The sequence below is a fragment of the Podarcis tiliguerta genome (genome assembly GCF_965153285.1).
Source record: "Podarcis tiliguerta genome assembly, chromosome: 12".
Taxonomy (NCBI): Eukaryota; Metazoa; Chordata; class Lepidosauria; order Squamata; family Lacertidae; genus Podarcis; species Podarcis tiliguerta.
In genome coordinates this window covers 6418204-6434554 of record NC_139545.1, presented here as the reverse complement: position 1 = coordinate 6434554, position 16351 = coordinate 6418204, and the positions used below count along the sequence as shown (strand labels likewise).

The following is a 16351-nucleotide window of genomic DNA, read 5'->3' as shown; positions in this document are numbered from 1 at the left end:
TCCGTTCCGCGAGTCTTTTCGTCTTGCGGTTTTTTCGTCTTGCGAAGCAAGCCCATTAGCGGATTAGCACTATTAGTGCTATTGACATTTTAAGGGCTAAAAACGGCTTTTTAAGGCTTAAGGGATTAGCAGTTTTGCTGCTAAAATGCTTTTAGCAGCTTAGCGCTTCAGAAAAAGGGGTTTTCGAGCGGAAAAAAATCGCAAGAATTTTCATCGATTTTCGTCTTGCGAAGCAAGCCCATAGGGAAATTCGTCTTGCGAAGCGCCTCTGCAAACGGAAAACCCTTTCGTCCTGCGGGTTTTCCGTCTTGCGAGGCATTCGTCTTGCGGGGCACCACTGTAACTTGATAAGAAAGCAGCATATGGATTTGGGGTTCAAACAGGCCACAACTTGCTTACAAATGGAAAATGTTTGGAACAAGCAATTTAATCAACTCCAGCCAGTCTGATGGAAGTGTATCTAAGGGTAAACCACACCATGGGGGGGGGGGGAGGGAGCCCTATGACCTACATCAAATAGGGCTCCCCACTGGAGGAGTGCTATGACCCTAGCCCCCGTCTGGGTGTTGGACAGAAGCAACTCCTCACGGATGCATTTAACAGGGTACCTTTAACCAAGGAGGGGCTGGCAGAGGCTACGACCTCCTCTCCAGTCCAGATTTAGGTTTACGCTGAGGAGTGCTGGGCCAGCCTCAATTTATTCCCCCAGGGGCAGACCCAAGCAATGCCCATTGGCTGGTTGGGCCCGGCCCCTGGGGAATCTCCGGACCCAGGTCTGCCTGCCATTGGCAAATCTTCTGGAAAGCCTGCAGTGATCCCCAGCCAACTACCAGACCACTGACATGTCCGCCTGACCACTGCTCACATAATTGTATTTAGTCCTGAATTTGGGCAGGGAAAGTTGGCTAGTAATTCAACGATCAATAGCAGCTAAGCTGTATTACACCAAACACTAGCATATATACCAACACAGTTATGTCTCTCCTCCCATCCTATTCAGGCACAAGCCTCAGGTGTGGCGATGTATTAACTTAGTAATTTTATTATTTATACCCTGCCTATCTGGCTGGGTTTCCCCAGCCGTTCTGGGCGGCTTCCAGCAAATATACAAACACAATGAAATGTCAAACGATAAAAATTTCCCAATACTTCTCATGACTTCTACTCCTTCCATGCAATTTCCTCATTTCATATGTTACCAGAGTGGGGTGGCATACAGGGACAAGGAACCATGTGAACTAGGTCCTGTCAGTGAGGAATGGGTGAAGCAGAATTGCAGCAACTTACACCTGGGATGCAGGTGGCGATGTGGGTGAAACCACTGAGCCTAGGGCTTGCCGATCAGAAGGTTGGCAGTTCGAATCCCTGCGACGGGGTGAGCGACAGGGTGAGTCCTTGCTCCTGCCAACCTAGCAGTTCAAAAGCACATCAAAGTGCAAGTAGATAAATAGGTACCGCTCCGGCGGGAAGGTAAACGGCGTTTCCATGCGCTGCTCTGGTTCGCCAGAAGCGGCTTAGTCATGCTGGCCACATGACCCAGAACCTGTACGCCGGCTCCCTCAGCCAGTAAAGCGAGACGAGCGCCGCAACCCCAGAGTCGTTCACGACTGCACCTAATGGTCCGGGGTCCCTTTACCCTTTACATTTACACCCGTCACATTTGAAAACCATATTAATATATGCGCTCACCTTGTGTATGCATGTGTGTATATATCTAATCTGTCATGCAATAGCTTCTATAGTATTTGAAAGGATAATAAACCCAGAAGTGCCTGCAAGTTCACAGGGAAGCTTATCAGTGGTTGATGAGGCCCTGCTCAGGATTACAGACAGTCAGTTTCCTCCTAAGCTGGGACACTGGCCTGTTGTGGAGCCAGCAAAAAGGTGATAAGCTGTGGAGAAGATTTTTTCGGAGTCTCGCCTATCTTTCGCGCCAAGTGGCCAGGGCACATTTTCCACAGTTGTCGCTTACAGATAGGGTGGCTGTTTTCGGATAAGGGCAAGAAAGAAATAGGAAAAGAGAACAAATGGCTTCCCTTTCAGAGTCCCCCCAGAAATCTGGAGACCTGGGGCTGAGAGAAAGAGTGAATACACACACACACACACACACACACACACACACACGGCTTATAAGTGGAGCCAGACAAGGTAGCTATGGGGTGTCTTTCCAAAGGAGAAATTTCAGACTAGTTATATCTGTAACTCAGCACTCATGTCTGCAACTGCCAGGCAGGAAAAAGGCTGCAAGAATCCTGCCATTTGATAAGGAAAACCCCGTCTGTGCTGAGTGGCAAAACATTGCAGACCCGATTGAACAGGAAACAGGGATGCAAAACTGACCTTTAACCAAATGGTGAGCGAGTGGTACTTGGGCCAAAGGAAAAGATATAAAGCAGAATGGATTGTAGTGGTTAGCATTTATACAGCACTTTGTGAGGGAGAAGAGTCGATGGAAGAAGATTGGAAAAAATTTAAAGTATATTTACAGAAATATTGCAAAATTAATGAATGTTAGAAGAATACTGGAATGAAGTTATATGGTTTTAGCAGAAATGTGATAAAGAATTAGGCAAAAACTGATGGTTAATGGGCTAAAGTGGAAAATTTAAAGTTAGATTAGGTTAAGACAAATTATAGAATAAAAACTTGAGAAAGAGGGAAGGGATTTGCTGAATTAGCTAATTTGAACTAGAACACAAAAAAGGGAGGTGTGAGGAAGTCGAGGAAACAAGTAAATGAAAGATAATGATATGGAATTTGGATGTGTTTTCTTTTTTTCTTTTTATTATGCTGTTTCGATGTATTGTTCTTTTTTCTTTTTCTTTTTTTCTCTTATTTTTGATGTATTGTTTGTAAAATTTTTCATTGTTTCTGTTTTCTTTTACACTTTTTTCTTAAAGTTTTCTTTAAAAACTTGTAATAAATATCTTTAAAAAATATATATATACAGCACTTTGTGATGTTCATACCATGCCACATATATGATCTCAGAACAACCTTAAGGGAGCTCCTGTTGTTGACCCCTCACTCATGTTTAGTGAATGTGCTCTCTCTCTCTCTCTCTCTGTTTGTGTGTGTGTCACACGGTGCTACACAGGATAGCCTTGCCACCTGCAGTTTCCACATATGTGAGAAAGGGCTTAGGTTATGCACCAATCTACACAGGCAGCAGGAAGTCACTGCTGTACCATCAAAAAGAGACCCACCTGGGACCAACCCTGTTATCCTTTTCCCATTGGACAAATGTGTTTTTATTTTGTTTTTTTAAACCTGCTGCTACCCATATTCCATTGTGTTTTAATCTTGTTTTTGTGAATCGTTCCCAGATGCTTTGGTGAGGAGCAGCATATATGCATCTTTTAAATATAAGGAAACAGATAAAGGCTACTACAACTCGGGTCACCAAAAGGAGGCCCAATCCCTTGGGAATGGCCTTGCAACAAACCCTGGTGTCAACTCTTATCTCCAGACTGATTCCGCCACGATGATTTCAGAACCAAATCACATCAGAAGCACATCCTCCGGCATGGCATCTGCCATCACCTGCCAACAATGTGCTCCTGCTGTTTACGTAGGACAGATAGCTCAGGCTCTCCATGCAGGAGGGGGAAATGGACACAAATCTGACATGAAAAGATGCGGTAGTGCTAGGAAACCAGTGGCAGAACTCTCCCAGGACACTCTGCTTGCTGCTGACCTCCAAGTCACAAGACTTCAACAAATAGTCTTCAGGAGGAGGCCACTATGAGATGCTGCTGGGCTGTAATACATTAGCTGCTGGGCTGACAGTAAGAGCTGTTCGACAGTGGAATTTGCTGCCAAGGAGTGTGGTGGAGTCTCCTTCTTTGGAGGTCTTTAAGCAGAGGCTTGACAACCATATGTCAGGAGTGGTCTGATGGTGGTTCCTGCTTGGCGGGGGGTTGGACTCGATGGCCCTTGTGGTCTCTTCCAACTCTATGATTCTATGATTCTATGAGCCATTTTGAGTCTCCAGATATGAAGGAGGAGGCAACCAACATTGGCATTTGCCTCTTGCCTCTTCCTAAATAGTTCAGCCCGGACACCGAGATCCAGCGCCGAGGGCCTTCTGGCGGTTCCCTCATTGTGAGAAGTAAGGTTACAGGGAACCTTCTCGGTAGTGGCGCCCGCCCTGTGGAACGCCCTCCCACCAGATGTGTAGGAAATAAGCAGCTATCTTATCTTTAAAAGACATCTGAAGGCAGCCCTGTTTAGGGAAGTTTTGAATATTTAATGCTGTATTGTTTTTAACACATGATTGGAAGCCGCCCAGAGTGGCTGGGGAAACTCAACCAGATGGGTGGGGTAGAAATAATAAATTGATGTTGTTGTTGTTGTTGTTGTTGTTAAACCCCACTTATGAGAGTTCTGAAAAAATCCCAAAAGATTCTGTAACTCTGACCCATGTAACCCTGATATCCACTTATGAGAGATCTGAATAAAACCCAAGAATTTTGAGATTATCTACATTCATAGCATACATTTAAAAAAAACAAAACCTGAATCCTGGGAGCACTAGTTCACCTCTCAGAGATCTACAATTTCTGGCACCCTTACCAAACTTTAGTTCTCAGGATTCTTTGGAAGGGCGCTTTACAAGTATGGAACGTACACAGCCTTTTTTTTCTTTTTCTTTTTTCTTAGTGCAACAGTGTTTATATTTTTAATTTGACATTTGAATGACATTTAAAACTGTTTTTCAAACTTTAGCATTTTGGTTTCCTTTTAATTTAGTGAGAAATATTGTGGTGTTTTTTTATTATTATTATTTATCTTGACATTTTATTAAGGATTTTCTTGTTTTACAGAAGTAAGTGTAATGCCTCGTGTGTTTTTTTTCCCATATAACATTTTTACAAATCCATTTCATTTGTTGAGGCATTAGGGGGAGAAGAAAAAAGAAAAGAAAAAAGAAAGGGGGGGTGGAGAGAGGGAAGATGGATGGGGTCGGGGTCGGGTGGCGGTGTTTATATTATGTTTAATGTATGTAGAGTTTGGTGTCAGCGTTGCTTGTGTTGTTCACTTGTGTTCCTTTGGTGGTGAGAGAGGTTGGGGTTGGCCTAGGGTGTGATTGTTTGCTTGTGATTGGCTGTGGTGATCTTTGTTTTTGCGTGTGAGTGAGGTGGGTGGGTGTTTTGGATCAGGTTAGCCATATTGATTTGTATGCTGTTGGTGGATTATTGTCATTGTCCTGTTGGGCTGTTTGACACAACGGTTCTAGACTGAAAATCAAGCAACAAGCCCAGAAAGATCTGGACAAGACAGCCGGGTCTGGTACTGCCCAAGACATTTAACAGAGACTGTTTGTGCGATGACCAAGTTTTGCAACATGATAATGTTTCTAATTAGTGGGGCAACCTCTTGAAGCAACTGAACGCTGTTCTGAGCAAAGGGCAGCTCCAATTGCCACTGATAGACTTTCTGAGCTGCTCTTGCTAAGGGCTCCTGGCCGGAGAGACAAGAGTCTGAGCAAACCAACAAGTCTTCCAGCGGTAATGAGGCGAGGAGCAAGGATGAAGAGAAGCCATTAGATAAGAGAGGGCAAGAGGGGAATGTTTTGCTGACAGAAAAGAAATATACTTGGGACTGACTTCTAGTGCCAGTGATATTTTAATCTCATTGGTGGAGAATGGGCCTTTCAGGCAGGCAAAATTAAATTTATTGTGTCCCGTGCCTTCCCTCCCCTTCCCCCACCGGCACATTCACAGACTGACTGCAAGCAATATTCATCCTCTCTGCGGTGCAAACTGTAATGCGGAATTCCCCTTTCGTGACCAAAAATGAAGAAATCAAATAAGAAGCAGGACGCAGAAATAATAAAACCAGGTAGAAATCTATTTTGGTTTGGGTATTTTTACAGAAAAATACCGAAAGCAAACCAGACAGAGAAGGAAATGCACAAATTCCCAGTTCAAAACTTCAGAGCTGAAGACCTCATGGGGGATAGTGGTGCCAGGAAAAAAAAATTCCCTGGTGAAATTTAGGGTTTAGCGAAACATGAATCTATGCTGCTAATATTTGCTTGTTTTGAAGATTTCTGTTCTGCCTCTCTCACATGCTGCTTCTAAGCCAGACGTTAGCGCTGTGTCAGTTAAGCCTCACTGAACGCAAAGGAAGTCATGTTGTGGATTTTGGAATTTGACTTGGTTAGGATACGGAGTGCATGAGCAGAGGCCCCATCTTCCGAAGAAGATGGAGGTGACCGAATGTGACACCCTGACATCACGCGACGTCCTGATGTCGCTCTGCACCTGGCTCCACGTATGCTCTCAACAAGAAGAGAGAGATGAGGGGGCCCAAAGAGCCTCAGCCCCCTGGAGCGGGGGCCACTGTGCATGAGACAGGGGGCCACACTATTTGTAACCTGAAAGATATCAGTCTCTTGCTGAAATAAGAGGTTGGCTATAGATCTTTGTGTCATTGCAGAAGTCTCTGATGTTCTTGTTGTTTAGTCGTTCAGTCGTGTCCGCCTCTTCGTGACCCCCTGGACCAGAGCACGCCAGGCACTCCTGTCTTCCACTGCCACCCGCAGTTTGGTCAGATTCATGTTTGTAGCTTCGAGAACACTGTCTAACCATCTCGTCCTCCGTCGTCCCCTTCTCCTTGTGCCCTCCATCTTTCCCAACATCAGGGTCTTTTCCAGGGAGTCTTCTCTTCTCATGAGGTGGCCAAAGTCTTGGAGCCTCAGCTTCACGATCTGTCCTTCCAGTGATCTGTCCTTCCAGTCTCTGATACTTTGCATCATTTCCCAGCAGAAGACTACCCTACAAGGTGGGGAAGGGTCATGTGACTCACCAACTTAAGCAACTTTCACTGGGTATTGCTGTATGAGGCGCAGGGTCTCTTTTCATTGGATGGATGCTTTTCTCATTAGGAAATGAAACGGGGTCCCTGGCCATTAAGAAGCACCCCTCACAGAAGCAAAAGCAGAGTAAGGTTCAAGGGTACCTTGAAGGCCAACAGTTGGCTACCTTGATCTCAGGTTGAAATATACTCGGAGTCGAGTGTGAATTTCATGCTCTTTATTCAGCTCGCAGTAGCAATGAATGAAACTTTCCCCCAAACGTCTAGCTATATATACATTATTTACACAATGGGCCCCGCATGATTGGCTAATTCCGGGCTGCTCCTGTAGGCCAATCAGGTTGCAGATTCACTTCCTCCAGAAGCCTGATTGGCTGCTCCTGCAGGCCAATCAGGTCGCTGATTCACTTCCACCTGGAGTTGGATTGGGTGGGTCCTGCGGACCAATCAGACTGCTGCATTCTGGATCCTATTGTTCTAGGATTCAGCTCACTACATAACACTGGGCTAGACCACCCATGAGGCAAGGTGAGGCTGGTTTCTGACGAGATCTCACTGAAACCTTGCAAGATCTCGCAAGACTCTGGCGAGATCTCACCATAAGATGGTGCTGCTGTCGGAGCTTTGCATGCGCCGCTGCACAACGTGGGTCGGGCAGCCTTCGGTGGCAGCGGTGGGAGTGGAGCGGCACATCCCTGTTTTGCCTCAAGCGGTGAAACAGGACATGACGCCCCTGCTCCTCTACTCAAAACTTTTAACTCAAATGTCAAATCCCAATGTTCAAAGATCTAGGGCCAACTGACCCCAAGCCCAGGGGCGTCTTTTTTTTTTTTAATAGAAATTTATTAGATATTTTATACTTATAAAAGAAAATCAGTAAAGGCAAAACAGTACACACATTCAACACAATACATCAACAACAAAAGAAGTAAAAAAGAAAGGGGGGAAAATGCAACAATACAACATAAGGAAAAAAACACAAAAACACAAATCCAAATTTTTGTATCCAGATCTTACATTAACTTATTTCCTTGACTTCCTCACACCTCCCTTTTTTGTATTCTGGTTCAAATTATCTGGTTCAACAAATCCTTTCCCTCTTCTTCAATTTAGTCTGTAGTTTATCATAACATAATTTAACTTTCAACTTCCCAATTTAACCCATTAGCACTTAATGTTCATATAATTATTAATAACACTTCTGCTAAAACCTTATAATTTCATTCCAATATTCATCTAACATTCATTGCCCAGGGGCGTCTTACCCATAGAGGCTAGTGGCGCAGGGCGCCAAGTTCTCAAGGGCGCCAGGGAAGAGGCGGAGGCTGGACATGGTGCCTCCCGGCATCAGTTCGCCACCCCTGCCTGCCTGCGCCATGCCGCGCCGAAGCAGCACCATGCCCAGAGCTTCCAGCTGCCATGGCCACCATAGCACAAAGCGGCCAGCTGAGCCAGGAGCTACTGCGTCCAGCCTCCGCCTCTTCCCCGCCGGAGGAGCTGCCCTCCAGCCGCTGCCCACCTCCTCCAGCCCCACAAAGCTGGGTGCGTTGCTGGCAGCGTCGTTCTCCCTAAAAAAGGTCAACTCTGGGAAAGGGGGAGCGCTGGAGGGATCTTTGCACCACGGCGCCAGATATTCCTAAAATGGCCCTGCCCAAGCCCCCTGAGACATGGGCTGTAAAAAGCCATATACAGTGGTGCCCCGCAAGACGAATGCCTCGCAAGACGGAAAACCCGCTAGACGAAAGGGTTTTCCGTTTTTCAATGCGCTTCGCAGGACGAATTTCTCTATGGGCTTGCTTTGCAAGACGAAAATGTCTTGCGATTCTTGAGAATTTTTTCCGCTCCCCACCCCCTTTTTCTAAGGCGCTAAGGTGCTAATAGCCTTTTAGCAGCTAATCCCTTAAGCCTTTAATAGCCGCTAATAGCCGCTAAACCGCTAATAGCGCTAATCCGCTAAACCGCTAATGGGCTTGCTTCGCAAGACGAAAAAACCGCTAGACGAAGAGACTCGCGGAACAGATTCTTTTCGTCTTGCGAGGCACCACTGTACAGCGGAACCTTGGGTTACGGCGGGGATCCGTTCCGGAGGCCCTGCTGCAACCCAAAAATGATGCATATCGAAGTGTGCATCTGCACATAGCACGATTTAGCGTTTTGTGCATGTGCAAGCGCTGAACCCGGAAGTAACCTGCTCCGGTACTTCCAGGTTTGCCACGGACATTTGCCGAAGCGGACGCAAGCGGAGGCGGACGCAGAATAAGGTTTGACTGTAATCCATGTCATGTATCCAACATATTGGTCTTCGGACGCAGTAAGAATCTGGGGGTGGCTTGGCATATTTGTATCTGACTCCTGGGCAAACATGTAAAATCCACTCTCATGTTTTAATTCTGGGAGTACTTGCAGGAGTGAAAAAGGACACTTCCTTACATATCTCAGGACGCAGATTTCTGGCTACTTCATCCAGAGGGTTGGCAAACAGCACGCTGTCCCTCATAGTCCTGGCAACGACCGGGATCATACCACAGGGAAGACCTACAGAGCACTGGTCACAACCACAACAAGACGAGCTGCATTTTCACATACTGACATATGTTAATAATCTGCCCTCTTGCTGTATCGTGGCTTGGCACGGTTGCACTTGTATATTGTTTAAAATTGCCTTTCCATTGATTCTGTCCACACGACTGGCTTGTTATATAGTAAATCCATCACCACAAAAATAGGAGTGTACAATATAAAACTAGCATTCAATGCATTATTTATACATTAGGGTGGTGTTTTCAGGATTTATTCTAACAACACGATATTCAGATATTCAGAGGCGCAATCCATCATGAGGTTCTTTGGGAAGGCGCCACTGAAATCGCTGCACAATCCTGCACCCCAGATGCATCTCAAAGCCAAACTACTTGTGGCGTTGATAATGTGGTTCGCCCCCAAGTGCAAGATTTTTCTTTCGCAAATAGCCAGAGCTGAGGCCCTGATCCAGATTGGACCCAGGAGTAGGAGATGGAAGGATGAACCCATTGACTCCTGCTGTGGTCCCATCCTGCACTGGGCTCCTGGTACCCACTCTTTGCATCTGGAGAAAGGCCCAATTGAGTCTAATGGGAGATTTTCTCCATGCAAATAGTAGGTGCTGGGAGCTCAGATCTGAATCGGGTCCACAATGGGGGAGCAGGGAGGGGGACTGACAAAGCATATGATTGGCGTCATGGGTAATGTGGCTCTCACTGAGGCTTGCACAGAAGGATCCCCTGAACAGTGGCGTAGCGTGGGGGGTGCAGGGGGGGCCGGCCGCACCGGGCGCAACATCGGGGGGGGGGCGCTCGCACTTGCAGCTCTCTGCCCCTACCTGGCTCATTCACTCTCTCTCACTGCAGTGCTGGCTGTGCGAATCCGATCCGAGCCGCCGGGTCGCCGCCCACTGTGGAGGGGAGGGTGCCAGGCGTGCGGTGCGGAGAGAGAGCAAGGGACTATCTGGGGGAGGGACAGTGCAGCGGGGGGGGGGGCGCCCCCGCAAATTACTTGCCTTGCCCCGGGTTAGGGGGCGCAAATTACTTGCCTTGCCCCGGGTGCTGACAACCCACGCTACGCCACTGCCCCTGAAAGATGCTCCAAATCAGTTCAGGAAGAAAAGCCACCAATTTTCAATACTAATATGCTCACTCAATTGAAACATGGTCAAGTAGCATTCCTCAGTTTGACTTCTCCCAGTTTTTAGACCAGGACCGGGTGAAATTCCAGCATCTCCACAAACAGTGGTTAAGAGTGCCGGCGTGGTGTAGTGGTTAAGAGCAGTGGATTCGTAATCTGGGGAACCAGGTTCGATTCCCCGCTCCTCCACATGCAGCTGCTGGGTGACCTTGGGCTAGTCACACTTCTCTGAAGTCTCTCAGCCCCACTCACCAAACAGAGTGTTTGTTGTGGGGGAGGAAAGGGAAAGGAGATTGTCAGCCGCCTTGAGACTCCTTAGGGTAGTGATAAAGCGGGATATCAAATCCAAACTCTTCTTCACAAATCTGTAGGATAGATGAATATCAGCTGGGTGTTGATGCACAACCGAGTCATGCTGCAGCTGTGTGAGAGTCAGCGTGGCACAGTCACTCAAGAGTGAGACCAAGGGCTGAGAAGACTCAGTTTCAAATCTACACTCATTTATGAAGCTTGCCAGATGACTTTGGAGCAATTGCTATCTTGCACCCCAACCTCCCTCACAGCGTTGTTGTGAGGATAAAATGGGGAAATGGGCAGTATATATGCAGCACACATATGGGATGTGGGTGGCACTGTGGGTTAAACCACAGAGCCTAGGGCTTGCCGATCAGAAGGTCGGCGGTTGAAATCCCCGCGATGGGGTGAGCTCTCATTGCTCGGTCCCTGCTCCTGCCCACCTAGCAATTTGAAAGCACACCAGTGCAAGGAGATAAATAGGTGCCGCTCCAGCGGGAAGGTAAACAGCGTTTCCGTGCACTGCTCTGGTTCGCCAGAAGCAACTTAGTCATGCTGGCCACATGACCCAGAAGCTGTATGCCGGCTCCCTCGGCCAATAAAGCGAGATGAGCACCGCAACCCCAGAGTCATCCGCGACTGGACCTAATGGTCAGGGGTCCCTTTACCTTTATGCAGCACACATAATGCGTATCTCAACTATTAAGAAAGCACTCTCTCTCTCTCTCACTCTCTCTCTCTCTCTCTCACACACACACACACACACAACACACACACACAATTCTTCTCCAACAAAGATTCAGGAAAGTGCAGTGCAAGGGAAGGAGGCATGGAGAATTGGTGGGTATGAGGAAGGGAGCTTAGGAGTATAGGAAACTGTCTTGTACTGAACCAGACCATTGGTCCATCCATCTAGCTCCGTCTTCACAGACGCCTTGGGGTTTCAACCAGGGGTTTGTCCCAGCCCCACGTGGACATCCCAGGGACTGAATCGACTAGATCTACTGCATGCAGAACAGATGTTCTTCTACTGAGCTACAGCCCTGGCAGGGAAAGGAAGTTAGTGGATCCGTGGGGATGAGTTCAATCCAAATTCAGATTGACTTGGAATGATTCCCAGGAACGTAGCTCCACTTTTGCCCCCCTGAGCCAATCTAACTTGAGACGGGGGATCTCACCCGGCACTTGTGCAATGAGCAAGTGTAGAGAAACAAAGTGGTGTGCGTCCTGTACGTGTGAAACGGAGGATGCTTCCATTCCTTATTTATGACCTTGAAAGCAAACATTTACTTCTGGGATTCCAAGATGCGAAATATATCACTATCAGAGCTCAAATAGGCTTTCTATGTAGGGGTGGGGTCCCCAAGAGGAATATAATCTATAATTAGCCCATCTTTGGATCTATGTATAAAGCAGAAAAACAGTGAATGGAAGAAATTGAGGGAGCCAGCCTTCACTTTTCTTCATATGTAGTTGCCCACTCCCTTTATTCTCTTAATTGATGATTGGCATGTTTCTGCTGCTCAGCACTACTCGGGATTCCTTGATTGGGCCCAACCCCAAATGCAAAGACTCAAAGTAAAGCAAAAAAGTCCTTGTCCTATTTTAGGAAACTGACAGCGAGCACGGGCAACTAATATGGGTAGATAATTTTAAAAGCATGTAAATTAAGTTATCGTACTCATTACAAAATTAAATTCCCATCCCCATTTTAAAAGCAATGAGTTAGAGAGCAAAAACAAATTGTGCTTTTCAGACTTGCAGAGCAAACTTGTTGACTTCTTTGAATCCCAGAGAGCCTCTAATTTAAAACATGGTGTCAGGGGTTCAGGAGCAGAGTCACAGGAGAGGGAAGAAACGGAGAGCGAGGGGGAGGAGTCGGAAGGAAATGTCAGCGGCGACAGTAGTCCAAGGTCTCTGAGTCTCTCCAGTGACTCGGAGGATTCACAGAAAGGGGCCCCCATGGTCAGGGCAAGGGGAGTGCCCAGGGGGACACCTCGGGAAGAAGGGACCAGAGGGGACTCAGAGAGTAGCAGCTGGAAATCCGGACCAGCGTCCCCCCCAGAGTGCAGTAGGGGGGAGGAGTCCAAGGCATCGGGATCAGGGAGCGCGCAGGCAGAGGGAGAACGTGAGGCAGGACTGACCACACCCTCGTCAGGGAGCGAGGAAACGGTCATCCGGAAAGTAAAACGCGCGCGCGCGCCAAGTTCAAATGTACAGGAGGGCGGCAAGGTGGGCAGCCCGGGTAGGGAGCCAGGTCCTAAAGCCCGCCGAAGAGAGGGGGAGGAGTCAGAGGGGTCAAGCTCTGCGTCGGAAGAGTCCAGGAGGAATGAGACCCCGGGGGGTAGTAAGACCCAGAGGAAGAGAGAGAGAAGGAAGAGGTGGAGTAAGATTAGAGTCTTGAACTGGTGCACAGGGGGTGGGGATCCAGACAGAGCTTCGCCGGTCTAAAGTCCAGACGTAGGGCTGGGACGCTGAGACTTGTAAATGGAGACTATTCTTCAATAAAGACTTTGATACTGTACGATCGGCTAGCGTTGGTCCTTGGTGAGCTGGGACCCGGAGCCAGCTCTGACAGTAAGCTCTGTCTCATTTTTAAAGTTTTGGCACCAAGAACCTCGCCACGTGAGTCGACGCAGCGAGGACAGAGGAGGGGTGCTTACAGAGCTCACAAAACTCAGGCAAGATGACGACGGAAGAGCAGATAAAAGCCCTGCAAGAAGCGGTGACGCACCTCAGCACGGAGGTAATTGCATCCAGGAAGAGAGAGGAGGAAATGGTTACCTCCTGCCGGGATCTCCAGGCCAGGTTGGACGTGCTTTCTAAACAGGGGCAAACGGGATCCAAGGCAGAAGGCATTGGCTTGGGGAGAAGGGGAGGCAGCCTTGTATCGCATTTCGACGGGAGTTTGCAGCAGTACCCCAACTTCAGAGCAGACCTGCTGTTTGCGCTGGATCTCCTTGACAAAGACTTTAGAGATGAGAGAGAGAGAGTGGGGTTTATCTTGTCCCATTTGCATGGGGAAGCCAAAACGTGGCTGCGGAATCTATGGAGGGACAATGATCCAGCGCTCCAAGATGCGAAGGCTTTTATTAAAGCAATGGACTCATGCTTTTTATCAAAGGTAGACGTCGATATTGCCAGGAGGGACATACATGGACTTAAACAAGGCAAAGCCAGCGTGCGGCAGTACCATACTAGATTTTTCGGACTGGTTCATGCCCTGGGGTGGGAAAAAGATTCTGCGCCAGTCAGAGACCTCTTTTGGGAGGGGTTGAATGCAGATGTAAAAGCGGAGATTGGAAGAGGGGAGAGACCAAGGAGCACCCAGCAGGTAGTCCAGAGGGCTCTGGAGATCGGGGTGCATCTGGAAGAACGTCCTTGGAACAGGGAAGAAGGGCGTTGGGGAAGGGCACCAGCCAGAGCACCTCCCTTCTCTCCCAGAGAAGCAGCGCGTGCGCACTCCACACCCTCGCAGGGAGGGGGAGAAGAGCCGATGGAGATCGGAGGTGCCAGGGCTCAGTCAGCTAACAGAGCCCTAACACCGGGAGCAGCCAAAACGAAGCCTCCTAGAGGGAACAGGAAGTGCTACATCTGCGACAGTGCTCAACACATGGCGAAAGAGTGTCCCCAGAGGCTCCGCAAGCACACTGCAGCCTCGGCAACAGTCGCTGAAGCAGCTCAATTGAAAACGCAGCAACAGTTAAACGACGGAGTCTGGCTGGAGGAAGAGGCACTGGGGTCCAGCCAGACAAGTCAATGAAACAATCCCCAGCACTTTTGCAACCCACAGACCCCCTCCCACCCAAACCCGTGGTGCAGCTTACAGCGTCTCTCCAACTGCCCAATGGACGCACTCTGGAGGTGCCGATCACCATTGACTCCGGCAGCAACGCTGACTTTATAGGACTGGAATTCATTCAGCAGCACAATATACCACTGCTACCAGCCACGCTGCCCCTGAACGTTGTCACGGTGGATGGCAGAGACTTGTTAGGGGGGCAGGTGGTGCAACAAACGCAACCAATGGTGATGCGGATTGGAAATCACCGAGAAGTCATCAGCTTTAATGTCACCCACCTGTCGGACACGCCTGTAGTCCTCGGCATGAGTTGGCTGCACAGGCACAGCCCAGCATTGGCGTGGTACCAGCGCCAACTGACCTTCGGCTCCTCCTATTGCGCGGAACATTGCATCCTTCCTAGCCCGGAAGAAGGAGGGGACGACCCGCAGCTACACTTAGGCACGCTGCAAGCAGTGCCGCGCAAGTACGCAGCGTTTTTGGAGGTTTTCTGCGAGAAGGAAGCGGACAAGCTGCCTCCCCACAGGTCCTATGACTGCAAGATTGACCTCCTGCCAGGAGCGACGCTGCCAGCCGGGAAACTGTATTCCATGTCTGAGGACGAGCTGCAGGAGCTCAAGGAGTTCATAGACCTCAACTTGAAGCGCGGTTTCATCCGGGAGTCGAAGGCAGCGGGGGGCAGTCCTGTATTCTTTGTGAAGAAAAGGGACACGCCCCCAAAAAGACTTGTGGTAGACTTCAGGCTCTTAAATTCAAAGACCAAGCCCGCGGCCTTTCCCATGCCCAAGATAGATGACCTGCTGGCGACGGCGAGGAAAGGACGCGTTTTTACAAAGTTGGATCTGCGAGGGGCGTACAACCTGATTCGCATAAGGGAAGGAGACAAGTGGAAGACTGCCATGTTCACGCCCCTGGGCACATATGAATACAGAGTTATGCCCTTCGGTTTACAAAATGGCGCCCACTGTTTTCAAGCTTTCATGCATCACGTCCTGGCGGGTCTCCTCTACAAGACATGCGTCTGCTTCTTGGACGACATCCTGATATTCTCAGAATCTGAGGAGACCCACGAAGGTGACGTCAAGGAAGTTCTGCAGAGACTGCAGGAGCATCGGCTGTATGCCAAGCTGGAGAAGTGCCAGTTCGACAGGAAGGAGGTGGATTTCCTGGGCTACAAGCTGTCGGACAAGGGGCTTGCCATGGATAGCGCCAAGGTTCGCGCAGTGTTGGACTGGAAGAGCCCACGCAATCGGAAGGAGGTCCAGCGGTTTGTGGGGTTCGCCAACTTTTACCGCAAGTTCATCAAGGGGTTCGCGATGCAGACGGCGGCCATTACTGACACGCTCAGCTCTAAGAAGAAGAAGTTCATCTGGACGGAGCAAGCGGAGCAGTCCTTTCAGAACCTTAAGCGTCTCTTCTCGTCCGAAGGGCAGCTACTGCATGTGAATCCCAGCAAACCGCTGAGGGTTGAAACAGACGCCTCAGACAGAGCCGTGGGCGCCGTACTGTTGCAGGAGGACCCGCATGGGGACTGGCGACCGTGTGCCTTCTACTCTAGGAAGCTCAGCAAGTCGGAGCAAAACTACACCATCTGGGACAGGGAGTTGCTGGCCATTCATGCAGCATTCAAGGCGTGGCGGCACTTCCTCGTCGGGGCCAAGCACACCGTGCAGGTTCGCACGGATCATAAGAACCTGGAGTACTGGCGCACGGCAAGATTCCTAAACCAGCGGCACATCAGATGGGCGGAATTTTTCGCGGATTTCGACTTCA

At 48.9% G+C, this 16351-nt stretch overlaps 1 protein-coding gene and 1 long non-coding RNA gene across 3 annotated transcripts in view; one reads left to right on the top strand and one right to left on the bottom strand.

The window, feature by feature from the left end:
* Positions 1-16351, bottom strand: part of LOC310661319 — a 78425-nt gene that overhangs the window by 40514 nt on the left and 21560 nt on the right. The window lies entirely within an intron of this gene.
* The window catches only part of ANLN (anillin, actin binding protein), a 495425-nt gene continuing 483871 nt past the window's right edge, over positions 4798-16351 (top strand). The window contains exon 1 of the mRNA XM_083407017.1: positions 4798-5232. The gene's annotated coding sequence lies outside the window, so the exon portion shown is untranslated. The remainder of the gene's footprint in view (positions 5233-16351) is intronic.